Source organism: Mixophyes fleayi, chromosome 2 (genome assembly GCF_038048845.1).
Source record: "Mixophyes fleayi isolate aMixFle1 chromosome 2, aMixFle1.hap1, whole genome shotgun sequence".
In the NCBI taxonomy this organism is placed as follows: Eukaryota; Metazoa; Chordata; class Amphibia; order Anura; family Limnodynastidae; genus Mixophyes; species Mixophyes fleayi.
Window position 1 is genome coordinate 172468819 of NC_134403.1, and position 13758 is coordinate 172482576.

At 38.5% G+C, this 13758-nt stretch overlaps 1 long non-coding RNA gene and 5 other non-coding genes across 9 annotated transcripts; all 6 read right to left on the reverse strand.

Moving 5' to 3' along the window:
• Nucleotides 1-4483: 4483 nt before the first annotated feature.
• On the reverse strand, nt 4484-8875 carry LOC142138366 (uncharacterized). Of its 4 annotated transcripts, XR_012688018.1 has the most exons (8): nt 8346-8619; nt 7506-7538; nt 7244-7269; nt 6444-6506; nt 5857-5911; nt 5583-5636; nt 5246-5267; nt 4484-4538 (listed from the first exon to the last, which is right to left on the reverse strand). It is a non-coding gene; the product is annotated as an uncharacterized LOC142138366 (long non-coding RNA). The 4 variants fall into 4 exon arrangements; XR_012688016.1 differs by having other exon boundaries at nt 5246-5636; nt 8346-8875; XR_012688017.1 differs by having other exon boundaries at nt 4484-5267; nt 8346-8613.
• On the reverse strand, nt 5695-5832 carry LOC142141865 (small nucleolar RNA SNORA8). The gene has a single exon (XR_012688899.1). It is a non-coding gene; the product is annotated as a small nucleolar RNA SNORA8 (small nucleolar RNA).
• LOC142141875 (small nucleolar RNA SNORA18) lies at nt 6581-6703 on the reverse strand. Its single transcript, XR_012688908.1, has one exon. It is a non-coding gene; the product is annotated as a small nucleolar RNA SNORA18 (small nucleolar RNA).
• Nucleotides 7339-7410, reverse strand: LOC142141864 (small nucleolar RNA Z40). The gene has a single exon (XR_012688898.1). It is a non-coding gene; the product is annotated as a small nucleolar RNA Z40 (small nucleolar RNA).
• LOC142141888 (small nucleolar RNA SNORA40) lies at nt 8180-8305 on the reverse strand. The gene has a single exon (XR_012688920.1). It is a non-coding gene; the product is annotated as a small nucleolar RNA SNORA40 (small nucleolar RNA).
• LOC142141869 (small nucleolar RNA SNORA1) lies at nt 8481-8614 on the reverse strand. Its single transcript, XR_012688903.1, has one exon. It is a non-coding gene; the product is annotated as a small nucleolar RNA SNORA1 (small nucleolar RNA).
• Nucleotides 8876-13758: the final 4883 nt, after the last annotated feature.

Consider the following 13758-nt stretch of genomic DNA (forward strand, 5'->3'; position numbering starts at 1 on the left):
TTCAGTGATGACTGTATCTAGATCTTTATCTAGCCCTGAGATCATGGCACTTAGTAAAGCAATTGGGAAAATGGGAAATGATAGATAGAAGTAATTATATGGATTAAGCAAAAATTATGTTGAGTGGTGCTCAAATCCAACAGAAAAGTATAAATATTTTGAAAGTGGTCTCAGCCAAACAACACAATGCAGAAAAAAAACGAGTGGGACATTCCTGTCATGAATTACGGGATACAACAATTACATCAACTATTAGACTACTTAGAATATCAGAATGTTCCCTTGGAGCCTCATCATATAGAACCAGACATAATGATGACTAGTCCCTCCGAAGATACTGGCTGACTCAACCACAGAAAGGGACACATGATAGGGGACAGAGACACGCAAAATATTAGGCACTCAGACATGACTAGAAGAGGAAGCTCTATAGCTCCCCTTCACACAGTGGCAGCCCCTTGATCTAATGGAGGTTGGGTCAAACAGACACATTGCTTTGGGCATATAATTAGGAAGCATCATTAAGGACCTTCCAGACCATGACACTAATGGAGAAAACTTTTAAAAAAACAACAACCCAAGATAAGCCTCCATTGGAACAAACTCCCCCGCTCCATCAGAACTTCCCCTAATCTGTCTTTTTTCAAACGAACATTAAAAACCCACCTTTTCCTTAAAGTCTCATGCCTAAACTCCCACCGGTCGGCTACCTCTTTCTCATCCCTTCTTCCCCTTCCTCCAGTCTCTCCGTCTCATCCATGTGTCTGTCTGTCTGTCTTACCCTCCCTTTAGATTGTTCGCCCCTTTGAGCAGGGCTCTCCTACCTTCTGTTTCCATCACTTTTAACTGCGCTCTCCAGCTACTCGGCTCACCTCCTCTCAGTCCCTCTGCCTCCTCTTGCTTCTCTCCGCTCCCCTCAGTGACTCTCAACCTGTCATCCGTGCCCACCCTCTTGGGCCATAGTTACCGGCCTATACTCACTTTTCCCCTCCCTCCCTCTCTTTCATGCTGTGCCTGAGCCCCCAGAGTTATAGTGCTTACTGTTACTTGTACTGTGCTGTTTCACCTTGTACTGTGCCATTGTTTGTCCTTGTACAGCGCTACGGATACTTTGTGGCGCCCTATAAATAAAAATTAATAATAAGCATGACCATGTTCTCTGGGACATTATGAAACCTACACACCTCCTTGCCGATTCCCTGAAACAAATTCAAATCTAGAAGCTAACATACCCCTTGTACAGCAGGAAGCAGAACTTGAGTATATGGAGAACTGCAATATTGTCCCATACAAAATTAACTGGACTAAGATATGTGCTACTATGCAACGCAAAGACAAGACTGAACCAAGGTTTATCACTGGTTCAGATGCATATTCAATGTCCATTCTGACATGCCTGACTGAATTGTTATGGACAGGTGCTTTGCTAATATGACCAAAAGGCAAGCCAAAACAATGGATTGTAACATAAGCTGCAGGCAAATCTATTTTCCCCACCTCTATTCCAGTTAACGCTCTCATTTGCAAAGATCCAGATAAAACCTGGCCTAAGGACTGCAACAAAACAGGGTCCCACTGGACTGAGGACCTTTTTATTCATCACCCATTTCTCAGTTTAATGCACTTTTTAATTCTTGGCCCAGCCCAAGTCTATACACCAGAGTATTGGTGTATTGTTATATCATGTTATTAGGTATATTTTCTTCCCTTGCGATTACCTGCTATATTAGAAATATAAAGACTGTTGCCATATGTGAAACTAGCAGGACTACAGAAGCCATTTTGCTTGTGTTAAAGTAATTACCATTTGTCTCAAATGTCTATTATGAGGTGTCATAGATCTGGGTTGTTAGTAATTAAATCAAAACAATGTTTGAGTGACTGCTACAATAGCCAACTGACAGCTCAAGGTAGTTATCTAGGTCAACAGGTAATCAGGTTAGACCATACAATGTGTCTCAGTACTATACTGACTGAAATTGCATTGGAAAATGTATTAATATAGATCAATATAAATGTTATTGCATGAAAATGTATCAGACTTAAAACATGTAACACTACAATGTGTTTCACAGAAGCATGAAGGGTCATGTTATTTCCTGACGTAATATTGTAACCCTTTGCAATGTATCCAACCAAATAGCTAATTCAGTCAAGCCATTCCATTGTACAGTTAATGTACCAGAGACGGTATATCAAACAGTTAAATAATGTAAGTGTCCACCAATATATCCCTGCTGAAAGGGGAATGATTGGGACACCTTGACCCTACTCCAAGTAGAGAGTCAGGATTATGAGGAAAGCAGTATGTGCATAGATTCATTCTATAATGAAGGTTCCTGGTGTACAAATCACCAGCACATAAGCCTCATGACAAGGCATCGTGCTGCCACCAGATAAAACCCTAGTTAGAAAGGGTCTATGGGAGGCAGTAGCCCAGGCTGAGGGGAGAACAGTACTGTCTACCTAAACAGTACCAGTAACACTGCAGGAGAATAAACCTCTCAAGGATACAAAGATTGTTACTGTGGGGTAGTTTAGTAGGCTGTTGGAGATTACACGCTACCATTTACCCTCTACCTTTTGAATGTCTTATGGTGTTGTGCTACCGTAATAAAACCTCATTTTGGATATATTCTGATCTGCCAAAGTGCACTGAAGCCCACAGAGAGTAACCACCATCCCAACTAATACCCAATTCATACTGCACCAAAATCCCGGGTTTCTGCAGAGGCACGCTGAAAAACCCAGGTCTTGGTACAGTATGAATAGTCCAACCACAAAATCCCAGTACTTAGACCCGGGATTTTGCGAGTGGTAATTCCCGTGTTGGACCCCGCTCGCCTGCAGTATGAATGGTGCAACCCGTGTAATTCCCGGGTCTCACCATTCATAAAAGTAAAAAAAAAAAAATTTTAATTAATAAAAAATACATAAGAAATGTTTACTTAACTTACGTTCAGCCAGCGGTGTCTCCAGTGCGTTGCCGGCTGTCAGGGGGACCTCTGGGTACTAAAATTATGTCATTTCTAATGGACTAGAAATTACGTCATTTTAGTACCCAGAGGTCCCCCCGACAGCCTGCAACGCACCGGAGACACCGCTGGCTGAAAATAAGTTAAGTAAACATTTTAATTAATAAAAAATACAGAACACTTTTTTTTCTAAAACCCAGGTCGGGCAGGTGCAGTATGAACCCGCCCGACCCGGGAATCTTGTTATCTTTACTGCCCTGTGCCCCGGCAATATCCCAGGTTAACAACCCGGGATATTGCCGGGGCGCTAGTATGACAGTGGTATAAGAGTTGTTTCCCTCTCAAGGGCCAAATGTCTTACTGGTGTGGAGGTAATCAGGCACATCCCCCTTACAGTACTTATTTTGACTTAATTACATGGAGCCTAATTGACAACACTGATGTAACTGATTATTCTCTAAAAAGTTTGTATACAATCAGGAATGTGAAGAGATTATTAATTAGAACCACTAGAGGCAACTGCATAAGATTAGCTGCCCGTTTTAAAATGTTTCCCTGAACTCTATTCAATGAGGGTTTTTAAGCAACCTTTTATTAATAAATAGCTAGATTACTAACAGTTATTAATCTAGCCATTTAGAATCCCAACACAAACCTAATTTCCAAAATTTAGCTTCCTTTTATTGGTGGACCATGACACTATCTTGTGCAGTAAACGCATTTGACACATTTAAAAAGTCCAGATCTGATAGCTTATATATTGTCTTTCCCTCAGAAGGTGAAGCTTACTTAAAATGTAAACATACTAAAAACTGGATGTAGAAAAACAAAAAAACAACTGAATAGAACAGGTGATACTACATGAATGTGTCTTTTTTTGTAAAGCACAATAAGCATTATTACTGCAAGATAACACTTAAGCATTACCTCATGCAGTCCATCCATACTATTTTAATCCTTCACTCATCTTTTGACTGTTTCTTGTGTTTAAGTCTCTATCATGAACTGTTTTGAGCTGGTCCAAAAAACATTCTTTCACCCTTCCCTGGTATAGAGTTTGAGAGTGTGGATGCAAGAGTCAGTGGTACAGCTAGACAACTATTCTAATTGTACACTTTGAGACTCATGTTGAAGTCAGAATTCAGGAAGCTAGTTAAAAGCACTTCTGGGCAACTAAGTCACCTATGTTTATGGAACACAACTGTGATAGGAAGTATATGTATATATTTAGTGAAAATGTTAAGATTTAATGTATTCATGATGTCTAGTAGACAAACACACTTTACTTACACAGCAGCAATAGTTTCTGTAGCAGCATAGTTGTGGAAGAAGTACACAGTTACAGCTTCCACTTTATCTGCTGCACTTTTCTCTTGCATTGGACATTTAAACAACACAATATGACCTATTATAATTGTAGACCAACCAATGCATTAAATGCACTTAATGAACATGTTCTACATTGTAAAAACAGAAGACCTTGTTTTTAAAATAAAGACAACAAAAACTCAAATACAAAACAGTTTATTTTGAATCCATATAGCAGTCCTGGCTGTTTTTGCTCTAAGGATAAAGAAAAGAGAAACAAAAACAATTAAGATTCATATTTTATTTATACCCTAAATTTATGTACATCTGATAAGTTTCTGCTTTAGGAGTTTAGTGTCTTAATGCATCTAGGTTAGTAGAGTAGAAATTGTTGTACAGATTACTCTAATAAATAAGGGTCACATGGTGCCACAAATTCTATTCTATATTATCCCTGCAATGAAATTCATGTCTTGGGGGTTATCCATAGCTTCCTTGGACTAGCACACTAATAAAATACTTGGCACTGAGAGACTATTGGGGTGCTGATTAAATTTTACATGTAAGTAGGGCTAAAAAAAAAAAAAAAATGCTAGTAGTGTATGAAGTTTAGCAGGAAAAGTTAAATCGTATTATAAGATGCTATAACACTTATTTGATTAAAATGTAAGAAAGGAGGCTTCAATTTTCCTTCCAAATTCATAAAACATTACAAGTTTACCAGCCACTATGTAGTTCCTTTTAAAACCTCAGATGTAAAAACAGTCTAAAATAAATACCAGATATTCTAGGCTATCACCTCTATGAAAGACCATAGAACACACACACAGTGCCTATAGTATCCTGTAGGGGATTATAATCTTGGTCACTGCGTAAGAACAGCTGGTTTCAGCCCAAGAAGCTCTCTTTGAAGTGACCATTAAGATAGAAACAAACAGCAGGAATTCATAATGCAGTTATACCTTTGTTAGCTTAGTCTTAAACCTGTATGGAGAAAAGAGGAGTTTACAATTAGAGATCACTTTATACAAAAATAAATAAAGTACAACTATAGAGTACACTGTTGTTGTCCAGGAAGTTCTGCACTGTAAAATCTACAGCATCCAAATAGAACCTCTGAAGCTTTACTTTTTGGTCATGTCCACAGCGAGCTACAAACTGAATGTTACAGCAGCTTTGGTAATGACCAGAATATCGGTTTATGCATTTATTAAACTTCTACAGCCAGCATGGTCCATCCCCACTTCCAAGCAAGCCAGCTCGTTCAAGACTAGATTGGAGTCAGTACGAAAAACTTACTGTCATGCTGCTACTATGTGCCATTTCACTGGTTACGATTGGGATGTTTTTCACCTGTGAAAAAATTTAAAGTGTAACACAAGTAAGAAATAGTTAACTTTTAATCTAAGAGATTTGTATCAGCATAAAACCAGGTTTACAAACACAAAAGGCTTGAAAACCAACGATGCAAGTTACTGATTTACTGTTGCACTGTTTAATGAACACTACAATGGGAGAAAGCCATTGAATGCAGATACCATACAGTGCGTGGAAGAAAATTTCATCAACTTACCAATCCGGTGGCACCTGTGACCCACGAGAGCAGACACCGCCAAGCACTCCAGAACCTACAGAAAGATGCAACAGGCTGAAAAAAAAATAATAATCTGTCTACATATGAAACCACCCTCCAATCAGGTGGAAATGAGTTACAGACACTTGTTTCCCATTGCAAAGTAACATGCACCAATAATGTGTTTGAATCATGCAGCTGTTCTACCATTCCTCACATGCAGTTCAGGTGGGTGTCATGTTAAAACAACTTTAAAACCTCTTAACACATCTGTTTATGATATAGCAGGACACTTTAAACCATAAACAGTTTGAATTCACACTAGATAAGCCAGGTGTTAGCAGGCAAATATCAAGTCTGTTCTAGTCAGATATTTCAATTTAGTTCACACTTCCGTCACACAGCAGTTGAACAGAATATCATCACATGAACTGAAGTTTTGGAAACGGTTTTAATAGAATATTTCAACCTATATTGCTTGAACAGAAAGTCCTCTTTGGACAAAAAAAAACCCCCAAAAAACTAAAGGGTGGCCACTGAAAAAGTAAACAAAGTAAGTTGAATAAAAGATAAGAATTACAAGTTACCTGCATGTTGAGAAGGGTGGTTACACTTCATTAGCAGCCAGCACCAATTTAAATTCTTGGCAACTAAAATAAGTGGGTGAAAGATTCTGTGTAAGCCATATGCAGCAATAACATACAGAAACCAGCATTTCAGTGTGTGCTGTTATGCAGTCATAACCTACTAACAAAGTTTAGCAGGCAAAGCAAACTGCAAGATTAATCTCTGAGGCGTTTCCAACGACATGAACTTACATCAAAGTACCGTCGGGATAGACCTCAACTGGAATCTAGTCTCCTTCCATTAACAGTTTTTTGTAAAATAACCCCACCCCCCCCCCAAAAAAAAAACAACTTAGTGAAGACATTCGAGTTAGACTGCTACACACCATTTACCAACTATTAGACATGAATCAAAAGGCATTGAAGTTTGTAACAGCATTGAATTAAGAAATTTAAAATAGAGACTTCCAAATATCTCCTGGATAGGAGTAAAAAATAAGCACAGCAGTGTTTTTGCTCCTATAGGGCATTAAGTTACAAGAATAAGTATTTGCTAGCTCAAACTTCATTATACAAGTAAATATTGTTCCTTTTGAGATTGCACCAAATATGTTAAACCAACCATGAAAGTTAGGGAAGTGTATTAAGCTCTTTATGCTTCATGGATAATGATGGAAGATTGGTTAGGGTAGATGCAAAACCATTATTCATGTCTACAAGACCATTAAAGTGCACAACAAATTCAGGAAAAGGACTCTGGTCAGAGGTTTAAGCAACTGCCAGACAAAGATTTTTAAAAAGAAAAGCATCAACTTCCGTACCTTCAAGTCTGCATGTTCCACACCATCTGAGAAAATAAATAACAGTTAGTATTGGGATATCTGGATTTTTTTTTTTATTATTATTTACTAGATAAAACTGTTCAGAAAGGAGTTTGTCAGTCACCCTGGATCAGAGCAGTTGAACATTGCCAATCATCAGAACAGCGAAAAACTAGAAGACTCCCCCACATTAATAGATGCACAAGTGGTGCTACCCCAATCAGCTTAAGTTACAATGAGTGTTCAAAATTAAGCCCATTACCTTAGGTCATGCTCCACATTACAATGTCAGCACCTGAAAAAAACAAAACGTTCGTTTTTTTAAAAAAGGCTCTTGCAACACTTTAATATGGTATATTTATATTTCAGAAACACAATAAGGGTTGCACTGCCTAAACAAAGTATTTTAGTCCAATAAAGATAGTGTCAAATTAAATTCAGGAAGATCCCACTACACAAAACACTTCACTTCAACATGCTTATGCAAATTAATCTTCATGTCTATATCACTTGTGAGCTGGAGCATTTTAGTTTCAGAACATTATTTGACTCCCTTCTATATTTACAGCAACAAAACTCAGCCAAGATTGTTAGAGGTAACTAGCAATAACTTTTAACTTTACACCATCTGATGTTAGTCTAGGGGCCAACTTTAAGTCATAAAAGTAAATGGGAGATTGAGTTAAGACAAGTGAGGTTCAGCTTTGACAAGCTGGTACAACAAAGGGGAGTTCAGACATTCGAATGAATAGCTCCCTAGATATTATATATTCAAAATGGCAGTAGTTGAGGGACTGGTGGAAGACCCTTTTAACTGAAGAGGCATTCACATAATGCCATAAATTCAATACTTTGAATACATTTGTTAGAAGGCAGTGATGTAGTATGAAATAGGCAAAATTAACATTTTTAGTAGTAAAAAAAATAAAATAAAAATATGTCCCTTCCCGTAAGTAACACAACTCATACAAGTTAAGTAGTTGTGGGTTGCAAGAGAAGGTTTTATTCTCAGCACTCTTATTAGGTCTGCACCAACAGATAGGACAAACCAATATAACTGCAAGTGCTTTCAACATAGACCACAGTAAGAGAATGCACTTACCAATGTCATGGCACATGATCCACACCGAGAAGTTCCACATCACAGCAAGTGAACATTTTAGGCATATGTATCTAGATGGAGGGGGGAGAGCATAGATTAGCACCAGAAAACAGTTTTAGAATTCAAACACCTGAAACATGTACCAGGTCTCATTGTCATCAATGCAATATTTTTTCACATGATGGAAGCAAAACCTGTATATCTATATTGCCTTATTGAATGCGTTAGACATATTCATGTAGGAATGTGCCAGAATATGCAATAAGGCAGTCAGTGACAGCAAGACCGCCACACTGGGGAAAAAAAAAGTCAGGCCTGCAAAAAAAAAAAAAAAAATGATGCATCAAGCATCAATCTACGCTAATATCGATATATTGATCAGCACAGTACACACAGAGGAGATCTAGCTCGTCAATATGCCAATCGTAAAGTACACGCGGGTTGTTTCAGCTCGTTACTGTCTCCCAATCGAGCAGAGATTTAAGTATTTGCAACAAGTCTCATATTGCACACTACAGCTCTGCTGAATTACCCGCATATAAATGCGCACACTGGTGCGTGGAGCTGGTAACGCAGATCCTGGGGCGGCTGGGTGATCCCCTCTATGCCGGGCACCAGCTCTTACCTGCATAGGGAAGGGCGAAGAATGAGGCAGAAGATGGCGCGCGGTAGGGTTTTATAGCACGGAGATCTCGGGTGTCTGCGCGTGTTACTCTCGCGACATTTCATGCAAAACTCGCGCTCTATTCCACAGGTTGCCGCTGTCCCCTATCCTCATAGCTGCCAACATGTTAAACTGATTTCCGGGAACACGATGCTGCGCCTGCACAATAGGGGCATCTAAGCACATGCACTACAATTCATGCACTATATGTGTACTAAACTTTGTGCTACACATTTTTTTAATTCCATTTATGTAAAATGTGTTTAATCCCAAAGAACGAGATTAAATAGTGAGCATTGCATGTACAGTATAAGAATTGTACTGGGCACTATACTGAAAAATAGGGACATTTCCAGGGAAACAATTTTAAAACCTTGCCTCTTCCCTGAAAATTAAGAACATTTAGCAATTTTGCACCATTTTACATCTTACATTTGTGGTGCCATAAATATCATTTGGGCAATGCCCCCATGGCCACGTGCCGCGATCACGTTGAGGCCGGGTGCAGGGCCAAAATGAAATAATTTGAGGCAAATCACATTATTTAAACCCCTGTCCTGCCCACTTCACTAGGAAGTGGGTGGTATCTGGGGCAAAGGCTTGCTCTCCTGGGCGGTTGTAATCGCTTAGCCAATGACGATAACACAATGACCTGTTATCGTCATCGGCAACCCGTACCCCACCCCTCCTGGGGAGCCGGAAGGACTGCCTGAAATTTGTGAGTTTCCCAGACATTCATGTAGATAGGCAAGTATGCATTCACAACAGGAGACAGGCAGCTGCATCATGTTCATTATCAAAGAAAATTACATCTTTACATATAGTTGTTAAAGATTCACTTTATTGGCAGATCTGTAACTAGAGATGGGGCTGCTGGAGCCCAGGTCCTAGACAAGATAAGTTGAAGAGGGGGTTAATATAACAAATTATCGGTTAAAGATATAACATTGCATTTTAAAAAAAGCAATCAGGCTAAGAATGAACAATCATATAGAGAAGGTTAAAGAAATTCGTTTGGCGCTTCACTGTCAATTGCCTCTGGGAGGTACCTAAAGCAAATACACACTAGTTATACACACTAGTTATATTCAAATAATCTCAATTATAGACTAGGGACCTATCCAGTGGTATATATCTCTCAAATAAAGTAAAAATTGACATAAAATACTTATATTCAATGGTGAGTAGGAAAAATGTCATTCACAACTCTTCTATGTTGAGAAGCTGAAATACATGTAGGGAGAAAAAATAAACAGAAAATAGTGCAACTCTGTATATAAGTATAACCAATCTACAATAACAGTGGTTCAATAATAACACATTGTAGCACAGAAATTTCTTCCCTTGAATTCCACATGTTTACATAATTTCCCCCCCTCTATGCATGCACTTACACAATATACCACTGAAATCCCTGAAACAAGTGCTTTATATTAATCACCATTCAGCATATGCCACTCATGTGGAAAACCTACTCACAAAATATTTTTTTGGAATCTTGTATAGAATAATTTGAGATTTCATCAATGTTGGTTCCAAAACAGGGATGCACAAAAATACAGATATCATGTTGATAAGCAATCATGCATGCAGTATATATATATATGCCCGTCTCACAGCAGATCGCCTAAATAGATGTCATCTTCCACGAAGGATAATCCTCTCTCAAGGTACACTTTCCAATGTGTTTCAATCCTTCCAGGGGATCTTTTTCAAGGTTATGGGCAGCACAGCACTGAGGTCATGTGTTCGATGCCTGATCTGTGTGGAGTTTGTATGTTCTCCCCGTGTTTGCGTGGGTTTCCTCCGGGTGCTCCGGTTTCCTCCCACACTCTAAAAACATACTGCTAGATTAATTGGCTGCTATGAAATTGACCCTAGTCTGTGTGTTAAGGAATTTAGACTGTAAGCTCCAATGGGGCAAGGACTGATGTGAGTTCTCTGTACAGCGCTGCGGAATTAGTAGCGCTATATAAATAGATGATGATGAAGGTTGTCCAACTTTTTTCTATATTTGAGAGATATATAGTGCTGGAGGGTCCCTAGTCTATGATTGAGAATATAAGAATAAACAATCGTTTCAGTGTGTATCATCATTAGACTGTTGTTGCATGATCATAAAGAACACACTTCAAGCAACTTTCAATCACGTTATTTAACATTTTCCACCATTCTCAATCAGAATATCAAGTGATTCAGTCATCCATATCTGATATTGAATGTATTATCACCAGCACACTTTTTGAGTACAATTCCATTAAAAATCATTGGATCTTAAAATCAGTTTTTAACATGTATGGCCAGCTTCAGATGAAACATACAAATATATTTCAGCACCTACTGTCTAAATAATTTATAAGCCTTGTATCTAGAACTTTTCGGTGGCTTAACCATAGCGGTACCAGTGTTGAACTTTGCCCAACTGTGGAAATATTAATCACATTAATACCCTCAGGACTGGTACCAGATATTGCGGAGCACAGTACATTTTCACATCTGCTTTACATTTATTGTATACGATTGAATTAAACAAATAAATCCATTGTGCAATAATAATTATATAACAAGCAATTTAAACAATGTAATCTATGTGTACAAATCCCACTAGGATGATACTCATTGTATTATGCTAGGTACACACTGGAGGTTTTGCAGCAGATTATTGGGCCAATCACCCGATAAACGACTGCTCAGCCACATATCGCGTTAATGGAATCACACAATGAACAACAATTGTTCCAATGTGCAGATTGTTGTTTCATTTGGTTGGTAGTACTGTTTAATAATCTCGTTTCAATCACCTGCCGATTATGTAGTGTGTATGCACTCACGATCTCCATAGAATTTACAGTCATGGGGCTAGATTTACTAAGCTGTGGGTTTGAAAAAAGTGGGGATGTTGCCTATAGCAACCAATCAGATTCTAGCTGTCAATTTGTAGAAGGTACTAAATAAATGAAAGCTAGAATCTGATTGGTTGCTATAGGCAACATCCCCAGTTTTTCAAACCCGCAGCTCAGTAAATCTAGCCCATGGTCTTTTTAGCCGATGCCGGCAATGAACATGTCCTGGTGACTTAAATGCAGAGAGTGCTGTAGATAGAATAGTTTGTTTGTTCGTTATAAGACTGAAAATTTAGTTTTATAGTCACAGAAGCTAACAAAATCCGTAAGGACGTGTGGATAGCTATAACAAGGCAATTTTAATCAGTGTGATAGGAATGAATGAGTGACTATTGTGCTGTAATTCTCTAAACTAGAGGACCAGATGAAGAGCACAGATCTGAAGGCAAATCGTCTCAGTGTACTCAAGCGATCGGGACATTCAGTCGTTAGTAAAATCGTTGTAAATACGTTGGTCGGAAAATACTTCAGTGTGTACCTACCCTTAGGCAGAGTAAGTACCTGCTGAAGCTTACTTTGATTTTTCCCTGCCCCTCTCTACTCTAGTGAACAATACAAAATAAGCTCAGTGCTACCTACTTTAGTACAATTAGATGTTCCATTCCAATGTGGCCCATTGCCACAAAATACCCAGGGATACAGTAGCCAGCCAATGAAGGGCAACTAATACCAAGCTGCAAAAGCAGAAATAACCAAGTGCTGCACAAAAGACCTCTCAAGTACACAATTCATACCACAAGACAGGCCTCCTGGAAAGGTATTTCTGAAGCAAGTCCTCCAACAATTCATGGTCAAGCTGTTTATGTATGAGAGCAAAAACTTTTTTGACATACCAAGCAAGAAATGCTTCTCTCTTTTCTTCAGCCAAAGGTGGGATGGGTATCTCAGCAGCCTGCCCCTTTTGCTAAAATAATAATTGCATTTCTACAGCATATTAACTTTTAAGAAAAACATAGAATTGTTAATTTACAAAATACTAGTTTGCGCTGTGATAATATCACATTCAAATTTTATTCCTGAAATTTTTCCTCTTCAAATGAAACAGAAGAGGCTGAGATGCCCATCCCACTTGTGGCTGGAGAAAAGAAAGAAGCATTTCTTGCTTGGGTTTGCAGTATTTAGTGGAAAGAAAATTATGTCCTATTAGTAAAAGAAGGTGAGAATATCAGAGAAAGGACTACTAAACAGCATATCCAGCACATGTGGATTACAGATAAGGTATATATATATTTTTATAGCTTATCTGAGTTGCACAGCCATAATATCAGCGGTCCACCTTCGCTCCAGATATCGCTGGAGGCTGCATATGATGGAATACTACATAAGCGAATAATTCTTTTATATCTGGTATGCTCACACTCATACTAGGTGGAGGTGGTGACATGCAGTATCTCTGGTTCACTAGAATATAGTTGCTGTCCTTTAACACTGAAGCTTTTCTACCTGGGGACCCTTATATAGCTCTACTATTTTATCTTTTGTGACAATTTGTATACCTACCTAATTACAACACCAGAAGGTGTCGTATTCCTTCTCATTTCCTTCTACGTGCCATAGACATACCTATCAAGGTTCACTTTACACACAGAGCACTATATTATCTCTCATTCCAGAATCATCTACCTACCCTTTGGAATTGACAACATAAACCATTACCGGATGGTGTTTAGAGGAGTTATTACAATTCACAACACGATTGGGAATACACCACCAATAGGTATAAATCTATTCTTCTTAACACAGGTTTAATGTGTACCTTATACTAGAGAAGAAAAGTTTAAAGTAATCCTAGAAGCAAATCGATCACCTCAAATAGGTGAATGCAATTCACTTTACACTTTTTCAT